This window comes from Neovison vison, chromosome 3 (genome assembly GCF_020171115.1).
Source record: "Neovison vison isolate M4711 chromosome 3, ASM_NN_V1, whole genome shotgun sequence".
Lineage (NCBI taxonomy): Eukaryota > Metazoa > Chordata > Mammalia > Carnivora > Mustelidae > Neogale > Neogale vison.
In genome coordinates this window covers 154,824,508-154,850,281 of record NC_058093.1, presented here as the reverse complement: position 1 = coordinate 154,850,281, position 25,774 = coordinate 154,824,508, and the positions used below count along the sequence as shown (strand labels likewise).

Below are 25,774 nucleotides of genomic sequence, written 5' to 3'. Positions count from 1 at the left end.
CGTTAAGCATCTGCCTTTGTTCTGCTCAGGTCATGATCCCAGGGTCCTGGAATTGAGCCCCACATCGGGCTCCTTGCTCAGCGGGAAGCCTGCTTCTCTCTCTCCCACTTCCCCTGCCTGTATTCCCTCTCTTGCTGTCTCTCTCTCCGTCAAACAAATAAATAAAATCACAAAAAAACCCATAAAGTACCATATGTAAAAATACAAAGTTAACAGCAACAGAAAACAATACATAATCAGGTTTATGTTTAATAGTGTTTTGAGGTATTAGCATTCTATGCTAATAAGTCAGTACTGTTTTAACAATAAATTCAAGAGGATGGGGCTTAAGGTTAGAGAATGAAAGGGGGAAAGAACATTTAGACAGTCAAAAGCACTTTCTAGACCTTCTTCAAGTCACACCACAAACACTGCATGCTTTTTCAAATGTACGGCAGTCCTCACTCTTTACTATACCGGAAAAGATAATTGGATACAGTTTCAAGCTACCCTAAAATTTATTATTTATTTTAATCCCAGATGCCTTTGAAGAACATCCAGGTAAAGAAGGATTTTATGTGTAGTTACTCACAAAATACCTTTGATGATTTCTTCCAAAAGCAAGATATTTTCTAAAACATCTCTCAAACCCAAACATGTCCCAGTTTCCCAAATTACCCAGGAATGATTCTTTTGTTGGCTCTTTCTTGATCATGTGCATTAAAGGCAGAAAGATAAAACATGCTCTCAAGCATTTCATAGTGGATAATTATATTTTTAAGGATCTTCAGTTACATTATTTTAGCATCTGTGTAATTAAACCAAAGTGCGATTCTCAATTAGCAGGTTTTCCTTTCGTCTCTTGGATGTAATATCTTCATGGATAGGAAAGTGTTTTCCCTCTTTGAGTAGCTATATTTATCCCCATTAAACCAGGAGAAGTGTGGTGCCGGCTTTAATGAAGAAGTCCATCCGTGAGTCAGTGACGCCGAGGGGAAACGTCAGGGTTGCCCATCAACCCCTGTTGAGCACTGCAAAGTAATAACGCTTTCTGTGGAGAGACTGACAGCAAATAGCAAAGGTGTGAAATGAGAGATGAGATTTTCTTTGGAGCTTGTCCAGATTGTGATAGTCTTCTAACCCCCCTCTACCCCACCCCCCACTAGCTTTTCCCCATCTGTAGACAGTGGCCTGCCAGTCATCAATGCTATTCCCCAGAGCATCCCTGATGATTAAACACCTGTGGCAAGCAGAGCCTCCTGAGTTTCTGCCACATTTGGCTGAAATTTCCTTTTGGTCATGGAAGAAAATTAAAGTTTAAGTTTCAATACTAACCAAATAATCCGCCATGATTATGGGAAACACAACATTGTATTTTGATCAGCTTGCATCCATTCAGTCTGATACATGTGGTTTTCATTGGGAAATTATTGCATTCAGGATACACTTCTTCACTACTTAATGGTTTTGAAGCATCTGAAAAACTTGGGAGATATGGCTTATGAGAAATGTCACAGCACAGGATTCAGAGAGTTATCTTACCCAGCCTTATCAATAACTAAACCAGTCATTATGTGCGGCAGGTGATTTTACTGCAAAATTTCTTGCACTAAACTATATTTTCTCTTGTTTTGATGAAGAGGAAGTAGTGCTCAACATTCTTGTAGCTTGAGACGAATAATGCTTTGTGAATTCCGAAATGGAAAAAAATGAATCAGAAAATTATTTCATCTCAGCTTGTTTCCACATTGAAGCTTATAGCCCTCACTCTGTGAATGAGCTCTGGGAGGTGACTTATTATAAATTTTACAAAGAATTCTGCATAGAATGCTAATATCTCAAAACACACTATGAAAAAAAAACAAAAACAAAAAGAAAAAAAAAACAAAAACAAAGTTCCACAGGAAAAATAACGGAGAAATGTGGAGATTCACATGGGCTTTTCTTTTGTATATTAAAAAAAGAAAACTGGGAAGTCCAATTTGTTTAACTGTGTTTAAGCCATCCTTTTCAAACTTATTTGGACCTCAGAAAAAATATATGCATGCATATTTTTTTAATTACTGATTAATTATCTTTTGTAAATCTTACCTTGAATTCTATTAGACATGAGATCCTTGGTATCAGAATTTGTTTACTGGTAAAGCCAAATATCTGGAAAAACTAAACAATTTGCATTCAATTATTAGCACTTTCATGGCAATTATTTCTTTAAATTCTCTCCTCAAGAGAGCTGAGTTCATGGGAAGTGAAAAGGTGGGTATGGAGTGAGGTGTACAGTCCCTTTCTGAATTACAAACACAAGGAATTAGAGCCAGGGCCCGGCAGAGATATGGAATAAAAATGGCAGCAATAAAAGCTTTACTCCATTCTCTTTCCCACTCTCATGTGGAAGTGTATCTGGAAAAAGAGGCAGAAACACAGATAAAATATTCTTCATTAGGCGTCAACGTCCATCCACTGGGCCTACCCTTCATAATTATTGAACACTTACCATATTCTAGACATTGTGCTTCGCACTTGAAGGCAAAAGCAAATTAAGACAAGACCTCTTCCCACAGTCAAGAAAGAAAATAATTAAAAATTTTAACCGAACTCTAGCCCACATTTTTAAGGGTTCTCTCACCTTCCACAAAATAAAATACTGTTGGAGTAACATTGATAAACATTTCCTCTCTCTGCTTCTCTTTCTGATCCTACCATCTATTTCAGAATCCCTAATTTTCTCTTTTAAAGTTTTCACTCCTTCAAAAAAAGATTAAAAATGATTTCTTTCAACAATTGAGCATAAACCTGTTGAATTATATACCAGATTAAAAGGACACTAAGCATTATCCTTATGATTATAGAGGACATAAAGGGGACTAAGTAAATTGGGCAAGAATGCTGAATTTGTTTATTAATTAGTGAATTCATTTATTAAAAAGAGATTTATGAAGTTCCACTTTGTATAGTCATGAGTACTAAGTGTTCTCAATACTAAGATCACACAGATGCCTTCACCATTAGCTGGTTCTGGAGAGGCTTATAGTTAAGAGAATCATGGGTAGATGGGCCAGATCAGCTTAGTGCTAAGTGTTCTATGAACCCTAGTTTGCTTGATCTAAATTGTCTGCTCGAGTCTGTTTAAAGCACTAACTTAATGAATTTGAAGCCATTTGGAAGCTTAATGTGGGCAGAATCCCCTAACAGGAAAAACAGACAAGAGAAGGAGTCCAAAAAGTAAACAGACATAATCATATAAACTGTGGATTTGGAGCTCACCTTAAGGGAAAATTAACAGACTATTATTGTATCAAGTGCCTACTCTCTGCAATGTGCCATGCAGGAGTCATGAGTGACCCCAAAAAGTATAACTCTTAACTCACAAAATTAAAATTTAGTTGCAGGGCTAAGAAAATAAACACAGATACAGAAACAAGCACACAAACAAATGCCCTAGTTTAGCATTAAAATACAGAGCTGGACTCAGGTTAACCAAAACCACAGCAACCAAAAGGAGGAAGAGACTTCTGGGAGTGAGAGGCATCAGAAATAGTGGTGGTGGGATTTAAGCTGGAACTTGAAAAATGAAGCCTACATAAAAAAGAAATTGCACTGTTTGATTAAGAATATTTGACCAGCCATAACAAAATTGCCATATTCAAGATGATTTGCATATCTTGACTGTAAATCACTGTGGGACTTCAAGGAGCATTGTGAAAAACTTGGGGCCTTCTTCATTGCTACCATTACCCCTATTCCAGAAGCAGCCAAGTGACTCTCCAGGAAAACCAGTTTTATTTCATCCCTGTATCAACCAGGACTGGTCATGCTGGGAATAAAACCAGGGTGACCTCCTCCTCTACTTCCTGGCAGTCCTCACTAAACTACATGACCAGGTGTCCAGCACACAGCAAAAGGGTAGAGAGAGAAAGTACAAAAGAGTGAATTTAGTCCTCCAACTTCCTTCTCCTCTGTTCAGTGTCAGCATTTTTTATCTCCAAAGAAACTTTATTCCTTTTTAAGAGTAGACTCAAAATTACTGCTAATTTTCTACAAGGAAACTGTTCTTTGAAATACACCATATACCATTTTCTAACCTCCCCCCACCTCCCCACTTTCGTAATGCTGGCAATGCATTGGCTGTGAACATGTAAGTATAGTTGCTTTTGAATGCTGCAAGGTAAATGCAGAAAATGACAGCTTAAATGGAATCATTAAAGCAGATGTAGGTAATATCTGAATGCTACCAAGCCTTCTTTGCAAGGCAATAAAGTCTTTATTTTCAGTTCTGATGCCTTGCACCTTTTCAGGGTAGCTGACAACCTATCATTTCTTACTTTTTCCCCCCATTTCCAGCATGAACTCAGGGGCCTCTTTCTATCTTAAGTTGCAACCTGTTGATTGGTGGAAAAGGGAAGAACTGTATACAGTTCCACCCTAAGCGGTTATTTCTGGCAGTGCAGCAGTGAGCTCTGTCAGCTCATTCAAAGACATTAGTGTGAGAAAGTCACAACAAAATTGCTACCTGTCCATGTACTGGGGGCACCACAAAGTACAAGTTTCAGAATAGCACCAAGACAGACCCAAGAGACCACATCCCGGTTTTGAAGAAGCCAGACTTTCACAGTAGTATTTTGCATTTCTTTAAGTTTATCCTTCTCCATATAGTTTTCATTATACTTTTCTAGTCTTCTTATGAAGAAAGCAGTTGGATGTTGTTACCTATAATAAGGACAGGGAAATGGAAACTTACATTGATTTTTAGAAATATGGTAAAAATAGTTAATTGCAATGTTAGGTATTTAGAACATGGTATTGCGGTTTGCTTTTGGGTTTGTTTCTGTTTTTTATTTGACCAAACACTTATACAGTGCTTCATATAGGCACTTTCTAAGTTGTTTTTGAATATCAACTCATTTAATTCTTACAACAACCTCCTAAGATCAATACTATTATTATCTCCCATTTTATAAATGAAGAAACTGAGGCCCAATGTCACAAGAGTGGACGTAATGGCAGAGTTAGAACTCAAATCCAAAACTCATAGCTCCAAAGTCCATGTTTCTCAACTCTTTCACTCTGTGTCTTTCAACACACTGGAAGGTATACTACAAAAGAACGAGAAATAAACCTAGCTCTTTGATTCTGGGGCTGTTGACTCCCTCACTCACCCAACCTACCACTGAACAAATCTTTATTGAGCAATCACTACCAACAAAGGACTGGTAGTGATTTGGGGCATCAAAAGAAATATGACAAATACAATCAATCTTCATTATTCATGGATTCCGCATTTGCAAATTCACCTACTGCTAAAATTGACTTGTAATCCCAAAATCAATGCTCACTGGCTTTCAGATAATTTGCAGACATGTATGGACATGCCCAGAGCAGTGAAAAATTCAACACTCCAACCTGCATTTCCCAGTTGAGGTCAAATAAAACAAAGCTCTGCCATCTTGTTCCAGCTCTTATACAGAAATGACCAGAGGACGGAGACAGTAGGAAGTAACACAGTGTAATGCAAGAAGCTCCAGCTCTGAGACCAGTGGAAGGGGTTTGAATCACAACTCTGGCACCTATTAATGGTGGTCTCAGGCAAGTTACTTAACATTTCTGATCAATTTCCCCTAGGAAATGTGGTTCAATATTCACTAAGTCACAGTTTGGGTGACTTTATAGAAGAAAAATAATTATAAAAATCTCCTTCATTCAAGTTAGTTACATCTTAAGTGACAGGAAAAGACAAAGATATATCAGAAATTATTTAGGTAACTAGGCATATGTGCAATATGTAAGAAGGGCAAAATCACTGAGTGGCAGCACGCGATTTTAAAGCTTCAGGTAGGCAAGTTGAAATGGTCAGTGTAAGCATCAGGAAGAAGATGGAATTTGGGACTCAAAGAAACAAAAACACAGCCAGAAGAAAATCTCTCCAGCCTTGGAGTTTTCCCATGCTCTTGGCTTTTATTAACTATATAACAAGACCCCTTTGGATGGTGGCTACCATCCCACTGACTAAATTACTTGAAGACTTAATTGCAGAAATTTCAGATTTTCTATCATATCTTTACAATGATACAAGGTGACCCTGAATCTTTAATTAGAATGATTCAATTGTCAAAGAAGTGAGCCACCTGGGCACAACTGCTGGTAACCTGTAAAAATCACAGATACACCCTCAGAAACTTCATGAAAAGGCAGATGCTGCATCTCCTCCTCAGGGTATCTTGACAAAGTGGTCACTATCGGCTTGACAACCACAATCATGGGGACACACAAGGAGAAATGTTGCCTGCTTCCTGCCCACAGTAAGATGAACCACATTCTTGAGAGAATCTGGAGATAACAGGAGAGGCTTTTGGTCTCTATGCATTGTTTTGACTGGTTACAGCTGTCATTAAGGGATTGAAATTGTAGAGTATGTCTTTCAACAAAGTTCCTACTTTCTCTCATCTGCTTAGAGACTGTAGAAATTTTTAAAATATGGTTTTTTGACACAGAAATAAAATGTTATACAATATTTGGTTGTCCTTGTTGCTAGGTGTAATCAATCATAGAAGAGATACATGGGAGAACTGCCCCTGGATCTATAACCTAGGAAATAGTCTTTGGACATTGTGGAGATAGAAAAATAGGCAGGGACTAGATGGGAGGACTGGTCTGGAAGAATCAGCATATTGGAATCAAGTGTGACGGAACTAGAAAAACTTGAAACTGACATGTCATGTTCTGAGCTTGATGAGATAAGGAATAATGTAAAGTGGGGATGAGCTGAGAGTATAAAGTTATAAGGTTTTGTGGAAAGTGTGTAGGACCTGTACCAATTCTGAAGATGGATGTAATTATTGTGCCAAGTTGAAAACTAACTGCAAAGTTACTACAGGCATCCCTTTCTTTTTTTGATCCTATTAACTTAGAAGATATTAACTTCTCCATCCATAAAAACTTATTACTCTTTATCTTTCTTTTCAAAACATATATGACTATTCCACTGAAGAAAGAATCATCATACTGGCTCATGATATTGATAATTCAAAGTACTCCCTAAATCACTTTGACCATAATGCGATGAATATTTCAAGCAAGAAACACACACACACAGAAAGGCGGGCAGGGGGGGAGAGATGGGGTGTGGGTGTGTGTGTGTGCGTGCACACACATGCATGCATCGAGGTCATCTAATTGTTTTACTTCTTTAGTCAGTTGGTTAACATCGATCTTTTTTTGGCATACTGCTAGTGAGTACATAAAATAAAATATGTACACCGGGATATGGTCCTGACAGAGTAATCATAATAGAAAATGAGGTGATCTACTGGTAAAACAACATTATACCCAAAACAACAAATCAGAGTCACAGTGCTATTACTGTTTTCAGACCATGTACACTGGGCCCATTCCCCAGCAGCCAACCAACAGCACCACAGCATTATCTCCCCTGCTCGCCTGGACACCAGGTATTAACATCATGTCTTACAATTCTGGAGACTAAACCAATTAAGGCACAATTTAAAGAAGGTATTCATAAATATTGTACCAGGGTGGTACTGACACACCTAAGTATTTAAAAAATACTTTAAAAAGCATTTAACTATTAAAAAAAAATAGAATATGGCTCCAAATATATGTAATCCATTTTAGGAGAAGAGGTTCCATAGAGAAACTTCTGCATTATGAATAAATATGCAAAATCAAAACAGTAGCCCAGTTCAAATCTCTCTCCTACTCCTCTGATATACTTCTCCATGTCATATCCATTTTCACATAAACAACACAGTAATACAACATCTGCATTGCTAAATAATGCTACTATGTTCTAATTTCTTTGGAATGGCATGAATAAAATCTTTCTACTCCTGTTTATTAGAATTTATTGATGACAATCCTTTGCAAAGTAGCAGAAGGTATAATTAATTCTGGTACGACCCTAAGTTGGATATAGAAACTCAACAGGGCTTACTTTTGACTTCAAATGATCTATCACCTGATAATGTGGAAGGGAGGCAGCAGGAGGAGGATATGAGCTTCCATAACTTCACTCTAAACTGCTTCAATGCTACCCCACGCAGTTAATGTTATATACACACTGTCAGCTATATAATACAATCGTACTTTTCTTTATTTCACAGAGATGTTTGGATACAATGTTCTGTGGGGGGAGGAAAAAAACAGTATTTCAAGGTTTGGGCAGGAATTTTACTAAAACAAATATTTAGAAATCTCTCTCATCACAGGGCTCCCACCATTACTCCTACTACATTCAATTCTCTTTGCTCAGGACATCTGCTAGACTAGAATACGGATGATTTCACAGTTATACGAAATGAAAATTAATGCAGCATTTCAGTAATTCCCCCACATAGGCTGCTTATATATATGCAGTATCCTCATCAACAAAAGAAATGATATAGTTATGTTAAAGGTATAGTATCTGATACACCTTCAGCATGTCTTACTGATGAACGTGGTTGCTCTGAAGGAAGAAGAAGCGAAGAGGAAAGTTGTTATTCTGGGTTTAATTTTGACAGATAAAATATAATAAACTAATAGTTTAGAAATAAGGCAGGATCAGTGGGTGTGGTGCAGAAACAATGAATTTTGGAAAACTGAAAAGAAATAAAATAAAATAAAATAAAATGAAAAAAATTAAAAAAAAATTTTTTTAAAGAAATAAGGCAGGAAAGAAAGTGATCGTGTCAACCTGGAATTCATAACATTAAAGAGAGGAGCACTTGGATATGTGAATTTCAGAAGAGAATGTGATGTCAAGGAAAATAGAGATATGGTGCCCTGGTGAGTGCTTTTTAAAGGAAGTAAGACTCACAAGAGGTGGAAGTGTCTTTAAATTGCAATTTATTATGTCTTTGAAAATTATCTCAATTTTCAAGGCAGGCAAGGGGTAACATGCAAGAAAAAGGTGTAGCAGTAATGATGCTTCTGATAAGGGCAGATTACAAAGATGAAAGGAGGGGTACATTTCAACTCTCTAAAAACTGAGCTATCAAAGAATAAGATGGGCTGTCTCAGAAAGTGCAGAGGGAAGAAAAGAGAAGTGTTCTACATTATCTGAAAGGTTTCTTTCCACTTGAAGATTCTGTCATTCCATGTTATGTGGAAATAGATTTTCATTCATTAAAAAATTGTTTTTAGTCAGTGATTTCAGACAATAATAATTTACATATGAGAATGGTGCCTTGGGATTTACAAAGTGCCATGATATGCACATCAATTCTCACCACAGCCACCAGAGATCACTGCCTCTAGATTATAAACAGCAGACTGAGCCCTCCTCCGGAGATTAATCCATGGCCCTAGGGTATCACATTTGCAGGACTCAGGACAAGAATGCAACTAAAGGCCCACATACCTTATGGCTAAATAATATTTAAAAGTTATAAATCAACAACAAACAGAGCTCCATATTTAAACTCCCTCCTCCCTTGGAAAATGTATCTTCAAACCACAATGTCAAAAATATATATACTTTTTTATGACTAAAATTTGGCAACATATAAAAGATGGCTGAGTTTATTATTAATAATTATAATTATAGGTCTGAATGTTCTATGGATAGACCTGTGATATTTAAAATTATGTTAATAATTCTTAAGTTATATATTTATTCCACCAAATGTATTTCTTGACTTCATTTTAATAAAATTACTAATCTTATTGTTACCAATATTTTCACATAATTTGGATTTTATTGAATATAATGATCTATACATTTTAAATGTAAATTATTCAAAGTATATATATTTTAATATATTTTGACCAAATATAAATATAACATAAAAATATTTTCATGTCTATTTTCTAAAGTCTTCTCCTAACGTATTAAAAATTAAAAGGTACAATATCAGTAATAATTAGTATATAAAATTTTTGTAACTATTATCCTCATAAGCTGATTGATTTAATAATTTGAAAATACAGTAAGATATACTAAATATTTATTAAAAATATTCACTAGTAGTTTTCAATGTTCATCTAACTGTCAAGGTAAAGAATCAATATACTCTTCATGTTTGTTACATATAACTAAACCTATGTACATAGTAATTTGAAAAGAATATAAATTGTTTAATATTATAAAATTTCCCTAGCTACCATGGCACTTTGTGTGTACCTCCAGAATCATGATGTGGAACCTGAAGAGCAGTAAGAAATGGACCCCAGCTCTATTGCAGAAATTAACTGTATCAATGCCTTCTTAGGGAAGACTTGACAAGCTACTTAATTTGTCTTTTATCTTAACTATATCCTTTCTCTGCTCAAATCCTTCCCATACTCCAAAGCACTGTTTGCCTCTGGCTTCCACAGTGTTCAACCTACAAGCCTCCATGACAAAGGTGCTTGGTATTTTGAAGACTTAGAGAAAGAATGGTGTTAAGTTATGAGAGCAGATATTTACAGTCATGATGCACACTGCATCAGACTCCAAGAGAAAAAGGCACACGAGTACTTTTAAAGCAACTGGGTGGCTCAGTGGGTTAAGGCCTCTGCCTTCAGCTTGAACCTGGGATTGAGCCCTGCATCAGGCTCTCTGCTTGAAGGGACCCTGCTTTCTCCTCTCTCTGCCTGCTTCTCTGCCTACTTGTGATCTCTGTCTGTCAAATAAATATGTAAAATCTTCAAAAAGAAGTGCAACTGATCAATTTTGCATGTGTTTGTTATTTAAGGTCCTCTAAGCAAATGGCCTAGGCCAAAATCCCCTTTTTCCCCAAGAGTTGTAGAAATTACGTGATCTACAAGCTAATCCATGCAAATATCCTTTTAATGGACTAGTGCAATCTTCAGAGGTGGTGAGATCCCCGTGACACAGGAAAAAATTTTTCAACATCATTTGGCATCAGGAAAATACAAATCAAAACCACAATAACCACCTCATACCAGTCAGAATGGCTACAATTAACGAGTCAGGAAACTAGAGATGTTGGCAAGGATGCAGAGAAATGGAACCCTCTTATACCGTCCGTATGAATGCAAAGTGGTGCAGCCATCCTAGGAAACAGAATGGAGGTTCCTCAAATGGTTAAAAATAGAACTACCCTATGACCCAGCAATTGCACTTCTATGTGCTTATCCAAAGGATATAAAAATAGTGATTTGAAGGGGCACATGCACCCCAATGTTCATAGCAGCAATGTCCACAATAGCCAAACTATGGGAAGAGCCCAGACGTCCAGCAACAGATGAATGGATAAAGAAGATGTGGTACACACACACACACACACACAATGGAGTATTACTCAGCCATCAAAAAGAGTGAAATCTTGCCACTTGCAACAATGTGGATGGAACTAGAGGGTATATGCTAAATGAAGTAAGTTAATCAAAGAAAGACAAATACCATATGATTTCATATGGAAATTAAGAAGCAAGACACATGAACATAGGGGAAGGGAACGAAAATTAAAATAAAAACAGAGAGTGAGGCAAACCATAAGAGATTCTTAACTATAGGAATAGAACAGAGGGTAGCTGGAGGTGAAGCAGGGTGGGGTAATTGGGTGATGGCATGAAGGAGGGCACTTGATGTTTTGAGCACTGGGTGTTATATGCAACTGATGAATCACTGATTCAACACAGTATGATTATCACATACTGATAATATACTATGTGTTAACTAAACTGAATTTAAATAAAATTTTTTAAAATGCACATAAGTGGTAAAGCGATTTCTAATTTCAGCTAAAATATAGGACATCTAAGTTACCCTGAAGTACTATAATCAATTAATGGCTTTTTAGAAAATGTTTCTATCCCACCATTAGAGTATATATACTTATTTAATTCATATTGAAAGGTAATTTGGAGTAAAAGTGCTATCAAATCAACTCTGTGGCCAGCTACAAACTAATCTAACAGTCAAAATAAAGAAATCTATTATTTTAGTGGGCCCATTAAAGTTTGTACATGGAAATACGGAATTAGTTTTTAAAGTCAGATGTCTAAATTAGATCCAGTTTTATGGAGAGACTCTTTGAATCTCCAGTACTTTCTCCAGCTACATAGAAATTCGTCTGAACTCTAAGTAGAGTTTCAGAATGAATCTATGCATCTGCAGGACCCTCACTCACACTGATAAAAATACAGTTTCCTGAGGACTTAACTCATTAGAGCAGAGTCAAGTAAGTCATTTTAGAAAGATTCTCAAAGATGTTTATTAAAGCAAAACAAATATTTACTATTCTCAGTTACCCAGAATATGTCACCAAACAAAATTTTTTGTTTCCTAGGCTCTAGTGTGACCCAGAGAATTAAAAGAAGCAGTACAATGAGGGAAATAGATGGACTCTGAAGCCAGGCTGCCTGAGTCTGAACCCAGCATGCACTACCCAAAGCAGTGTGAGGCAGCACATTACTGAACTCTGCTTCTCCATTTTCCCTTCTCTAAAATGGAGATGATAATAGTGCCAGATGATAACAGTGCTCCTACCACACAGGGCTGGAACGAGAATTACATGAGTTGATCTGCCTAAGGCTCTTCGACCAGAGCCAGATACCTTTGAAACACTCAATGAGCATAAATTATTATTACAACAGATTTGGCAAAAGAGTGGTTGATAAAGGATTAAAAAAAAGGAAACAGAGAAGAGCAAGAAAAATAAACAAGCAGAAACAGGGTCTCTTTTCTGACTCAATATCTAGAGAAAAGAAAGCTGTTAATTGCTTTTCTAATCTGATAACTGTCAATTCATGATAAGCATAGAAAGGAATCTGTGCTCCATTATGAGTGATCCACATTTTCCTCCTAGAATACAGGAATGCAAATCAGTAGGGGATCAGAGTGAAAAATCAAATGACCAAGTAGTGAAGGGTTTTTTTTAAAGCCTAAGTGCAGGACATGGCCCATCTGGAACTCTACAACTTGGGGAGGTGAGTTTGACCATGACAGCTAATGGGGAAGGATTTATGATCAGTGCCCTTCGCCAGCATATTATTCACCAACTGCTGACAGGCCCAACCCTTGAGAGTGAAATGAGTAGGGATGATATCAGTCACTCTCTGTCACTCGAATTGCAAATCTTCTAGTCAGCAAGAGAAACCCAGAAGCTGATACGAGAAAGTAAGTGTCAACAGGTTCAGCTGTGGCTGGAGGTGCCCCTCATAGGTCAGAAAAGGGAAATAAAGACAGCAACACTAATTGAGCCCGCAATGAATGTATGAATCAGTGGGGCCCATGAACTCTACCATGGATCTGAAGGGTGACACCAGAAAAGCACGGGCTGGAGTGTCAGAGGAAACCAGTTTCAAATCTCAGCTCTACCACTTAATAAATGGCCTTGGGCAAGCTACTTAATATCTCTAAGCCACCATTTACCCATCCATAAAATAAAGATAATAAAATCCATCTCACAGGGAAGGCTATAGAGATTTATTAAGATAATTGATAGGATGCGTCTGGCACAATGTCTGGCAAGCTGAAGGTATTCTATAAACCTTAATCCCCATTCCAGGAGGTGTCCTAGCGGGCTCACAGCCAAGGGAGGTTGGGGTGGGGGGAATGCAATTAAATAAGCAGTTACAAGCTAGAGACGAGAAAGGGACTTCAGAAGGACACAATGGGAGTTCCCCAGTCCAGCCTGGATAAGTTAGAAGCAGCAGAAAAAGAGATGCTCAGGAAAGACTCAAGAGGGGAATGTGGGGAATGTGGGCTACTGAGTTCAAGACAGCCAGCAGGAGGGACAAAGAACATAAGGCAAATGGCATAAGCCAAGGCCTGGATATAAGAGAAATCAAGGAGTGGCTGTCCTGAACCTCAGTCGTGCCACAAATTCTTGAAGTCACAGCTCCAAATCTACATAGCCATCTCTCCTTGACTTCTATCTGGCTTATTTCTCTAGTCACAGTTTAATCTACTGTTGAAGAATAATATCCACCTACAATACAGTATTATAATGACACACATAAACAAGGATTAGCCTTCCGGGCTTTGCTAAAAGACAGCAGACTGGAATGACCTGGCCATTGCTGAATAGGAAAATCCCCACCGTTACAGTTCACTGTGCTACTACACCTACAGGATCAGTGCATAACTATTGCTCTCTTCATCCCCTACTCAAAAGCAAACAGATAAAAACAAATAAATGCAGTTTGCTCTATAAGTTAACAGAGAAAAAGGCAGCTGTCCTCTAAAATACCCAACTCTTGAAGAATCTCTGTGAGCACAGAGAGAAAACTGGGATTGGTGCTTACTGTAAAAGAAACTTTCACTCAGGCCTCTTCCTATCATCCTCATTAATTTCTAACAAGGAAGAGCAGCTCAGTCTGATTGCTAAGAGTCAGAAACATAAAGCCATTTTTTTTTTTTTTCTTACTAGTGATCAAGATCACTGCCTGTTACACATCAATGCCCAAGTTGGGTACAGAGCTCCCACTTCTGCCCCACATGCTAAACCTCCAGGGCAGGATCTGTTTCTTTGGACCTACCCAGCCATCCTGCATCTTGTCTGCCTTTCTGACTCCCTACATGGTTAATACGCTAAGCAGGAGTATTTAGGGCCTGCTTCCTAGAAACAACCATTTTACTCTTCTCTAACTTCCTTCACTGCATCTGCTACAACCAGGGCAAGGAAGAACAGATTGGGAAGCATTCTGCAACCAAAACCACTTTGGCAATCCCTGACTATCTGAGATTCAGAGGAGAGAATAGAAGTAGCAAAGATTACCCTGATCCAAGTCATGTGCAGCTTTCCTTAGAGCACTGCACTAGAAATTTGGAAACAGTAGCACAGGTATCAGCAGAATAATATTTTGTCTTGCATTTTTACTTGGTTAATTGCGTATATCTATCTCCTGCAATAATCCCAGAGGGAGGAGATTTTAGAGGTATAATGAGACACAAACCACCCCCCCATCCCTAATAGTGATAAGGACTGAAATCAGATTTATAAAACACAAGATCAGTGTTAAAAATATAGAAATGGGGAAAGTTAATATAAAGAAACCCAGAAAGAGGCATGATGACAAATAATATTTTTGTGATAAATAATAGGTAGAACATGTTGATTTTATGGATAATCAGTACATGTATCTTAAAAATTTTTGATATCTACAGGGTGCCTGGGTGGCTCAGTGGGTTAAATCCTCTGCCTTCGGCTTAGGTCATGATCCCAGGGTCCTGGGATGGAGCCCTTCATCGGGCTCTTGGCTCAACAAGGAGCCTGCTTCCCTTCCTCTTTCTCTGCATGCCTCTCTGCCTACTTTTGATCTCTGTCTGTCAAATAAATAAAATCTTTTTAAAAAATTTACGATATCTAGGAATATTTAAAGATTGTGCAAAAATCAATCATTGGGTTAATTAATCAATATTTATTTGGGGAGGGCACCTGTTTTGAGACTACTGGGATACTGGAGAATACGGTAGTTACAATAATGTTTGGATACTTCCTAAATAAATGGGCTATGCTATATAAATAATTCAAAAGAAAAAGTCTAGGTCTTCAGGTAACATGGCTGGGAACAAACTTATTAGAAACACAAGCATTTCCTCTGAAGTCAATAAATCCTAGTTTAAGTCCAAATTGCAATATCCGAAGATTTCAAATCCTACTGAACTTTAGTTTTTCAACTCAGAAAGGGAATTATGAAACCCACCTTATCAGGTTGTTGTTCCCATTACAGGAGGTAACTTATGTACATGATGATTTCTGACACTGCCTGGTTAACAACAGAAGTTCAAAACCATGAGCTGCCTTTCTTTTTCTTCCTTAGGAAGGTTAAACTTTATCCATGAGAAAGCTATTAATAACAGTACGGAACATGGCAAGAACCAGCTAAGCAAGCACCTCATTCAGGCTGCAGATTTTGAGAAGGCCAGTCCATTTGTAGCAGTATGGGAAAATTCTGCAAAACAGAAGTAAACTAGGATTAAATCAGAAGAGAGGGTGGGAAACTCTTCCCATTTGGTCCCAATCTTCCTGTGGGATAATACCATAGCTCTTAGGGAAAGTTGACCTGAATTCAGACTGTTAGAAGCAGGGAATTTACATAATGTACCACACCTTATGAGTTAAAGACCATTATCAGCAAGGATGTATTATCTGCCCACTTTGTGTTGTGGCAAAGAGGGAGGAAGAAGAGAAAAAGGAGAAAGTAGTAAGAAAGAGGAGGAGGATGAAGAAGAGAAAGAAAAATAGCTATACAGGAGAGAGGAAAAAGAGTGGAAGGGGAAGTTGCTTAGTGTCCCAGACATCACAGCTGCAGTTTGAAAGGGCACATCTGAAACGGGCCTGTTAAATTCAACAGTTTCATCATCACTGCCACCAAATTGAGCTGCTCTGAGAAACACTTTGCTATGATATATGAGCCGGGTGAGGCTGATTAGCTAAGTCTGTATTACACAGCACATGAAAACTCAACAAAGGTTTAGTCATTTAAAAGGACAACATTGAGTTTTGGCCAAGGATTTTAAAAATGAATATTCCATGTGGGGAAAAAATTGTTAAATACGATAATGACAGGAGAAAATCTTGCTGTAATTATTCCTCCATATGTTACCACCTTCGAGGGAAAATATATACATATAAAGTGAGAATAATCCCCCATATGGGTTTTCAGATCCATTTTTTTTTTTTTTTAAGTGAGCAATCACAGGTTCAGAGCGAAGGGGCATTATTAAATGATGGTCAACTGCAAGCCTTGCAGGGGACCAGCTGCAGCTCCAGTATAACATGGAGAAGACCAGGGAAAGATGACCAGCCCTCCAGATTTATTGCTCATGAAGAGCTGGAGAGCACCACGGATTGCTCAAGCTAGATGGGATATTGAGAGGTTATTAGGTCCATTACCCATCCCCTAGGCCACTTCACTTGCTCTTTCATGACAAAGTAGCATTTTACATGCAAGGCAGAGCTGGAGGCAGAATGAGTATTATACACAGGCGATGGGAGCAGGGGGAAATGTGGATGTTTCTTCCACTTAGAATCATGAAAAGTCCCAACTACATTCTGTCTAGTCCATTTCTTCCTCCCCAATAATTAGGACAGCACCTGACACATCACAGATACTCAGTGAATCTTTGTGACAGGAATGAATGAATGAATCCTATGCTGGGATTTCTCTTCGTTATTGTTTTTTGAGCTCCCCCAGGAAATTTAGGATTCAACCACCATTGCTCTGGACCAGAGTTCTAGTCAGAGTTTCTCAATTTCCTCCTTTATAAGCTAGATTTTCTAATATCTCTTTTACAAAAAGAGGATTTGTATGTGTGTGTGACTGTCACACACTCCAAAGGCCATCTGAAAACTTAACAGCTTACTCGGTTATAACTAAAATAAATTTTAAAGCAAAACACTGGCAGGACTTCCTGAACAATAATTCTCTTTGTGGTAAATACAGCACAAATATCAAAGTTGCCTATAAATAATTAATAATTCTACCTCTTCCATTAAACCTTCTTTTATAACACTTGCCCACATGAATCCTTATTCTGTAAACTTCTATAGCAAGTTTTATTATAACAGCCATGGAGTACTTGGATAATCAGTGTCCTATAATTTTTCTAAATGTTTACAAAGATCTATTTGATCCCTCAACAAGCATGGCAGCCCTTAGAGAAGGACTGCATACCAGGCCTCACTTAAGCCACACAAAATTCTTTGTGTAATTTTGGCATAGTATGTCATACCTGTCTGCTTGGATCTCATCAATACATTCATAATAAAACTAAAGAAAATCAATCAGTCATCCAGATGATCCAAGGCCATTTGTTGCTAAACATCTGAGTAACACTGGAAGAGTACCTAGCCTGCCTTCAGAAAGCCAGAGTGGACAGGCTGCTCAGAGCTACTGAGAAGTGAACAGAATTCTGAAGGCCAAGGACAGAAGGGCCAAGGGAAGGCGGGGTAGAAGCAGACACAGAAGTAGAAGTAGAAGTTGCGACGTTCCAAAGATCCAGGGACAGGATCTAGGTTTGGGCTGGGGTAAGATGAAGTAGAGCAGAAGAGAAAACAAGGACCTATCATAAAAGACCTAGATTAAACCAATTAGTTGTCTACAATTTAAAAAGATGGAGGCTAAAAGGTGAGAAAACTCAAATCTGCCCTTAAACTACATGCAATATAAATTGATAAAATATTATTTTATATGAGATTTTTAAAAACATACAGAAAACCCAATGGCATCTCTGACAGACTGTTACCCAAATTTTTAAGTACTAGGGGAAAGCTCACCGACTCCATTTCAACTTGCACCATTTCAGTTGATAGACTTTTTTTTTTTCTTATTCTGAAATAAAATCATCTTCTTGGTCTGAGTGTTTCCAATTCTGTCTTCAGGGATGGCTACACAGAAACTCATAAAGTAATAATTACCATGAGTCTTGTGTAAGAAAGACCACCCCTATTTCTCCATCAGAGCTGGAGGTGCTTCTAGATGAGGTAGAATGCTACCATTTTAACCCCATCATTTGACTACACCATATAATACCTTTCACCTATCATGGATTTTTGTTCCAAAAATAAATACTAAAAAAGCAACAACAACAACAAAGTTAAAATTGAAAAAGGCTAACACTGCACACAACAAAATTAAAAGAAAATAAACTGAAAAATCCCACCATGTTAATAAGTTCCAAACTGTTAATATTGACCAAGAAAAACTGGACTTAGTAGAAAAAATCGTTGCAAAATAAAACTGACAAGGCCATAACTACATTACAGAAAAGTGTGTTATTGACTAAAAATTGACAGAAGAATCTAATTTTCTTTCCCAAATTTTGATCTGAAGAATCTGATCCAGGAAAATTGGACATGGTAGAAATAACTGCCATAAAGAAAATTCAGACTGGGAAAAGCATTATTGCAAGATTTTTTTTTTATACATGACTGATGAAGCAAATCATCATTATAAACTTCATGCATAGAAAATTGTTCCTGAAGAAAATAATTTTAATAAAACAGAACTAGAAAAATAAGGAAAAAGTAAATGGCTTAGCTGTACTCTATAGAAAACTGACCAAGCTATTAAATTGTTTTGAGGTCACTCTCAAAAATCTTTCTCAGTAAAAATTCATTGATTAGAATGTATCAGTTGGTAGAATTCTGATTTATTCACACAGAGTTCAAATATCATCACTGTCAAAATGCTGGGGTAAAAAGAACACTGAGTTAATCAGCATTGTTTTCAAACAAAACACACTAAAAATCTTTACCTGTATAAACAGGCTTCTGGCAAAGTTTAGACAGATAAGGGATAAATCTAACATCCATGTTAAGGGAACGTTAGGGTCTATGAAGTCAAATCCTTGTTCAGAAACAAAAAGGGCATTAATACTGCTCCAGGATAACTTCTCTAATGTTCTTATAGTTGAGTACTACAAATTCAATAAACAAGTATTTCCTGTGCTTCTACTTTATGGCAGATTCTATATTAAATGCAGGCTGAGACAGGCAGACTTGCTCCGGTCCTTAGAGCTTATACAGAAGTCTGCTCCACAGAGAAACTAAAAGAGAGAACCCTAGGATCACCTGACTCAGAGTTGTACTTAGAAAGTCACACTGTGAGCTCCCTCCCACCAACTCTTTTGTAAGAACAAAAACCTGTGCAAATGAGCATAGAAAGTCTTGACAAATGACACTGACATTTGACAGACACCACTTGGGTCAGAACAGATTTACTTAATGTGATGGTTAATTTTATGTGTCAATTTGACTGAGCTAAGGGATGCCCAGATAACTGGTAAAAAAGTATTTCTGGGTGTGTTTGTGAGAGTGTTTCCAGGATAAATGAGCACTTCAGTGGATACGCTTACTAAAGAAGATACCCTCAACAAGTGTTAAGTGGGTATCATCCAATTATTTGAGGGCCTAAATGAAACAAAAAGGCAGAATAAGGGCAAATGTTTTTTCTTGGCTTGAGCTGGGCTATCCATCTTTTCCTGCCTTTGGACATCTCTACTCATGGCTCTTGGGGCCTCTAGACTCAGACCAGAACATACACCATTGGCTCCCCTGGTTCTAAGGACTTTAGGTTAGGACTTGAACAAGACGACCCACTTTCTCAAGCTTCCAGCTTGCAGATGGCCATTCATGGGACTTGTCCTCTCTCTCTATATATTCATCTATCTGTATATCTAATCTCTTTCTCTCTATCTATATAGATATCCCATTGGTTCTGTTTCTCTGGAGAATCCGGAGTAATACACTTAACCAAAGGAGACAGGAGGAAGTAACCATTTTCAAGACCCAGAGCAGAAAGTTCAGCAACATAAATGAAGTATAAAGTTTCAGAACTTCAACTAACAGGGTACGCAACCATGAGTAGTGACACCTGAGTCAGTAAAAGAGTCCCACCAGACTCTCAGTAGGAGGAGGTAGATACAAACAGATCACATCATCTGGGTCAGATACACACAGCAATCATGGATCATGTCCATATACCATGACTACAGGGTTCAATGCAGGACTATACAGACCCTCAAGCACAGTTTTTCATGTACTTCTCTCAGCCTCTAGGACAGTATAGTCTATTCCAAGTACATTTTGAATTCAGTGCCATGGAATCAGAACAAGGGCCAGTTGCACAGATATCTCTATTATGCTAACAGACAGCTATATGGCCTATACTCAGAAGCTGTCAGTGACACGAAGAAAGAAATAATACCCATAACTTTTATTTAATAGAGTCTCATGGGGAAGACTGCCAATCATCTCTCATTATCTGTTCTCTCCTTCTTACATGACAGTTGAATTTTCAGCAGGGCAACTGGCCATCTAGCTAGGACTACCTTTCCCAACCACATGGCAAGATTCTCATCAATGGAATATTAATGCAACTGACGTTGGCAACTTCTGGATTGTGCCCTCAAGAAAAGGGTAAAGTCTCTTCCTGTGGAAGTAATGAAAATATAGAAAGCTGGCTGGAAATATGTGGATGAAGGATACATGTTGTAGGTGAGAGGAGCAAAGAATCTTTCCCAATAATATAGCTCTATCATAAGGACTTTTCTCAACCTTTCTAGGCACCTTATAATTTTACAAGCATTTAAAACCTCTAGACCAGCTTTGCCCTTCATGCACAGGAGAAACTGATTTCTACATACTTTTACCCAATTTTATTTTGGGCCATTGTGAGAACCAAATTTATATCCAAACCAATTAAGCCACATGTATTACTTTTTTAATATCAATGGTTATACCTGAAGAAGGTCTCTTTGTAAGAAAGAATATGGTACAAGGTGTCCAGATTTATTCCATCTTGTGCATATGTCATCTAACAGAGGATTCCAAATGTAGGTTAAATTTAACAAACTTCACTGTTTGCACAATTTGCTTGAAATGGACTGTTTTAGTCCTCAGACTTTGATTAACTGAATTATTTTGCGTTCTACAGGGATTACAAATCTTTAGAAAAAAAAAAATGTATTTTGACCCAGAGATTCTGCTGGATAAAATTTAATCTTTAACAAGTCAGATAATATTTAACCGCCTTGTTATATCACAGGGCCATGATTTTATTTATTTTTTTTAAAGATTTTATTTATTTATTTGACAGAGAGAGATCACAAGTAGGCAGAGAGGCAGGCAGAGAGAGAAAGAGGGAAGCAGGCTCCCTGCTTAGCAGAAAGCCCAACGCGGGACTCGATCCCAGAACCCTGAGACCATGACCTGAGCTGAAGGCAGCGACTAAACCCACTGAGCCACCCAGGCGCCCCAGGGCCATGATTTTAAATACCAATACTTGTTATGTTATAATTAGCAGGGTTCAAATTTTTTTAAACAATGGAAGACTAATGAAAAACAGAGTTGATCCTTCAGGAAGCTTTTGTTAAAACTGGTAGTTTAATCTTATTGAGCACCTGCTGGGTCCCTTGTCTACTTTTACACTTAATTCCTATACAAACTTATGCAACCTGTTCGGGTTTTTTTGAACTTCTGATTTTTCAGAACTTCTCCTCCTCCCCAGGTGGAGATTTCTGGACAACAGCCACTCTGGCTTTGAAAGGCTATGATTCTAAGAACGTGGGGCAGAAGCCACAGAATAATGGCTCCTGTCACTGCCTTGACTCACTGCTCTTCTTCTATGGGCACTCATTCTGGAACCAGATGTCTGCAGTTGGAGATATTTCCCCAGAAGCAACATCCTGTAACTGCTCCTCCACAGCTTCTTTCACAAGTTGAGTTGACAGCAGTAGTGTTGCCTTAGGGCCTTTCCCATGCTGAGGCTATAAATGGGGTATCTGAACCATCAGCCCTGACTGGACATTACCTCCTTATAATGTGTGCAGTATTAGAATGGAGAAACTTTTGAATTCCAAATTCCCTCCCTCTGTTAGAGAAATTGCTTGCCAATGATTCTGCTGACCTCCAAAATAAGTCCTTTCCAGGGTGCCCTGTCTCCTTCCCACATTCCAAGAGGCTGGAGGTGGTTCTCTGCTCTGCCAAGGCTGTGTTCATCTGGCCACAGTGAGAAGACTAGGCAGATTAATTAGATGCTACAGAAGGGGTGAGAATCCTGCTGTTCAAGATGAAGCAGATTTGTGGGTGAGTTAACCAGACTCCTCTGTTCAGATTTATGATTAACTTCAGAACTGAATAATGCACATCAGTTGACATACTGGATCCATCCAGGCCAGAACTCTGCCTCCAAGAGCAGCACTGTGGGGCATTTGGAGGGGCACTATAACAATAACACAGTGTAACAGCATAACCTCAAGATCAACATCCCTATAATAATAGTTTACAGAGCTATAATTCATGAATTAACCCACTCCATTAAATACTTTATATTTTTGAACCATATTATCTTGGAATCCCACTCTGCTACTTAATAGCTAAGAAAATTTAGGCTAGCTGCTTAATTTCTGGGTTCACATCTGCAAATGAAGATAATGACAACCTCATGTGGTTATCTTGTAAAAATTGACTGAGTTATTGTATGTAAAAAGTTTAATATAGTGTGTTCAGTAGCTATTCCATATCATTTTCATTTTTATAGGCATGCGATAACAATTTCCAAGTCCATGAGTCGGAGAGGCAATATGTAATACAGTGAACTGACCTGGAGTTTTACCTCTGATATTTTCTCACTACATGTCTTAGGTCACACTATTTAAGCTTCAGAGCCTTACTCATTGGGACTGAAAATAAGGATATTAATGGCAACTTTAGAAAGGTGGTAGAGGTATATGTGAAACAGCAGGCATGTACTAAGAGATCCATGGCTATGATTACCACTTGGCCTTCTAACTTCCCTCAGGAGAAGCAGTCTGAGCCCCACTAGGGAATGAGTATGGCTTATGAAGGAGAAACCACCTTTCCCATGATGACGCGAGGACAACAACACTGCTCAGAAGATGTTTGTTAAAATGACATTCACATTCAACGAAACAGAGTTCTTATTTCCCTGACGGAAAACAATGTTAAGGGTCCTTATTACAAAGAGATTTTAACCCTTATTAGAGATTTTTTGTGATTCTCTCAAGGGCCTATTGATGTCAACAAAAAAAACTGAAAGGATAACGCAGAACAGTGAAATGGGACTCCAGAAATAGAAATTAGGACATTCTTTTTTTTTTTTTTTTTTCAAGATTGTATTTATTTGACAGAGAGAGATCACAAGTAGACTGAGAGGCAGGCAGAGAGAGAGAGAGAGAGAGGAGGAAGTGGGCTCCCTGCCCAGCAGAGAGCCCGATGTGGGACTCGATCCCAGAACCCCGAGATCATGACCCAAGCCGAAGGCAGAGGCTTAACCCACTGAGCCACCCAGGTGCCCCAGGACATTCTATTCCTAGCACAAACTGGTAAAAGATAATTCAGACCTAAAGCATATGGTTGATGGGCAGAGGTATCACTGTTGTGCTAGTGAGTGTCTTCCTTACTCAAATACCACGCCCTCTTCAGCCAGCTTCTTATAAAGATCTGCAGGTTCTACAAACTGCTGGTCACCAGAGGGGAGGTGGGTGGGGGGATGGGTGAAATAAGTGATGGGGATTAAAGAGTGCACTTGTGATGAGCACTACATGATGTATGGAAGTGTTGAATCACAACACTGAACACCTGAAACTAATATTACACTGTATGTTAACTAAATGGAACTTAAATAAAAATTTAAAAAATAACAATATGCATGTTCAAAATGAAAATGCCAACATCCCTAACCTTTAAAAACATCACCAAAAGTGTTTCCCTTTCTAACCACTAAATTTATTTTCTGAGAAGAAAAGAAAAATAAGTATTAAATGAGCAAGAACTTAGGTGTGAAGCTTTTAAGCATTTATGACTTGAGAGAAAACATGTACCAGTAGGTACAAGCTTGAGGTCTTTTCTGATTACTTACTTTCCCCACTTATATATGATGCAAATGGATTAAGAATCAAATATAAAAATATATGGGGTGCCTGGGTGGCTCAGTGGGTTAAAGCCTCTGCCTTCGGCTTGGGTTATGATCCCGGGGTCCTGGGATCGAGCCCCGCATCTCTGCTCAGCAGAGAGCCTGCTTCCTCCTCTCTCTCTCTGCCTGCCTCTCTGCCTACTTGTGATCTCTGTGTGTGTCAAATAAATAAATAAAATCTTTAAAAATATATTAAAAAAATATTAAAACAAAGCCATATATAACACTGGAAGAATATACAGAAGAATACTGGGGTAGGAAAGATTTTCCTTTGTAAGAGTAATCTCAGAAAGCTTAGAGGAGAACATCACAACTTACATGACTGCACAACTCATAAACCCCCTTAAGATATTAGGGGAAGAAAAGTAAGAGACTTAGAGTCAAGTACAATACATATAACAAAGAAGGGATTAATATCTGTAATATATAAAAATTATTTCCATCTACAATTTAAAAAATGGCCAAAATATATTAATAGATAATTCACAAAATAAGCACAAAGAGGAAAATATTTAATCTCTCTAGGAATGCAAATTAAAAATTAAAAACAACCTATAGAATCTGTTTTGTACTACATATAGGCAAAAATCACTATTTTTCCTCATAAGGATATAGGGAAATAAGCCATCTATACCCTGTTGAGACAAAGCTTAGAACAGCTTTTAAAAGAGGGCAATTTTGCACTATCTGATGTGTACACATTTTGGCCCCAAATTTCTATCTCTGATACATATCTACAGAAATACACAGATGCCTAAAATTACATTAACGAAGATATTTACTGCAGCATTTTTTTATGTTAAGATAAAAAGGAGGCCGGGGCACCTGGATGGCTCAGTAATTAAGTGACTGCCTTTGGCTCAGATCATGATCCCAGGGTCCTGAGATCGAGCCCTATGTTGAGCTCCCTGCTTTGCGGGGAGCCTGCTTCTCCCTCTCCCTCTGCCTACTGCTTCCCCTGCTTGTGCTCTCTCTCTCTGTCAAATAAATAAATAAAATCTTTAAAAAAGAAAAAAAAAAAAAAGGAGGCCATCTGAATGTTCACTAATAGGCAGAAGGTCAAATAAATTTTAGTACCTGTATAACACAGAATACTATGCAGCCATTTAAAAACACTATACAGGACTCCAGACTGATATGGAAATACATCTAAGCTATTGTAGCAGATGGTTTGTTTTGTTGTTTCTTTCCTACAGGAAGTTAAGGACATCTACCATCCCACATACTTTTCTCACAATGACACTGACTTTTCTTCCTACATAGAAATGGGGCTATGTTCCAGCTCTTTGGGTAGAATTATGACTACAGTGTTGAGTGGAAGTGATGCTGTGTGACCTCCCAGATAAGGTCATATAAGAAGATACAGCATCCTCCTGGCTCTCACTACTTTGGGGTACACCTATTCTGGAGGAAGCCAACACCATTCTGTGGGGGAGCCTAAACTGCACCGCACAGAGAGATCAGACGG

At 38.1% G+C, this 25,774-nt stretch overlaps 1 long non-coding RNA gene across 1 annotated transcript in view; it reads right to left on the bottom strand.

Annotated features, from left to right (window-relative positions):
• Nucleotides 1–627: 627 nt before the first annotated feature.
• LOC122902915 overlaps nucleotides 628–25,774 on the bottom strand; it is a 45,534-nt gene continuing 20,387 nt past the window's right edge. The window contains exons 3-6 of the long non-coding RNA XR_006383889.1: nucleotides 4,490–4,686; nucleotides 2,071–2,142; nucleotides 1,315–1,463; nucleotides 628–1,041 (exon numbers count right to left, since the gene is read on the bottom strand). This is a non-coding gene — a long non-coding RNA (uncharacterized LOC122902915). The remainder of the gene's footprint in view (nucleotides 1,042–1,314; nucleotides 1,464–2,070; nucleotides 2,143–4,489; nucleotides 4,687–25,774) is intronic.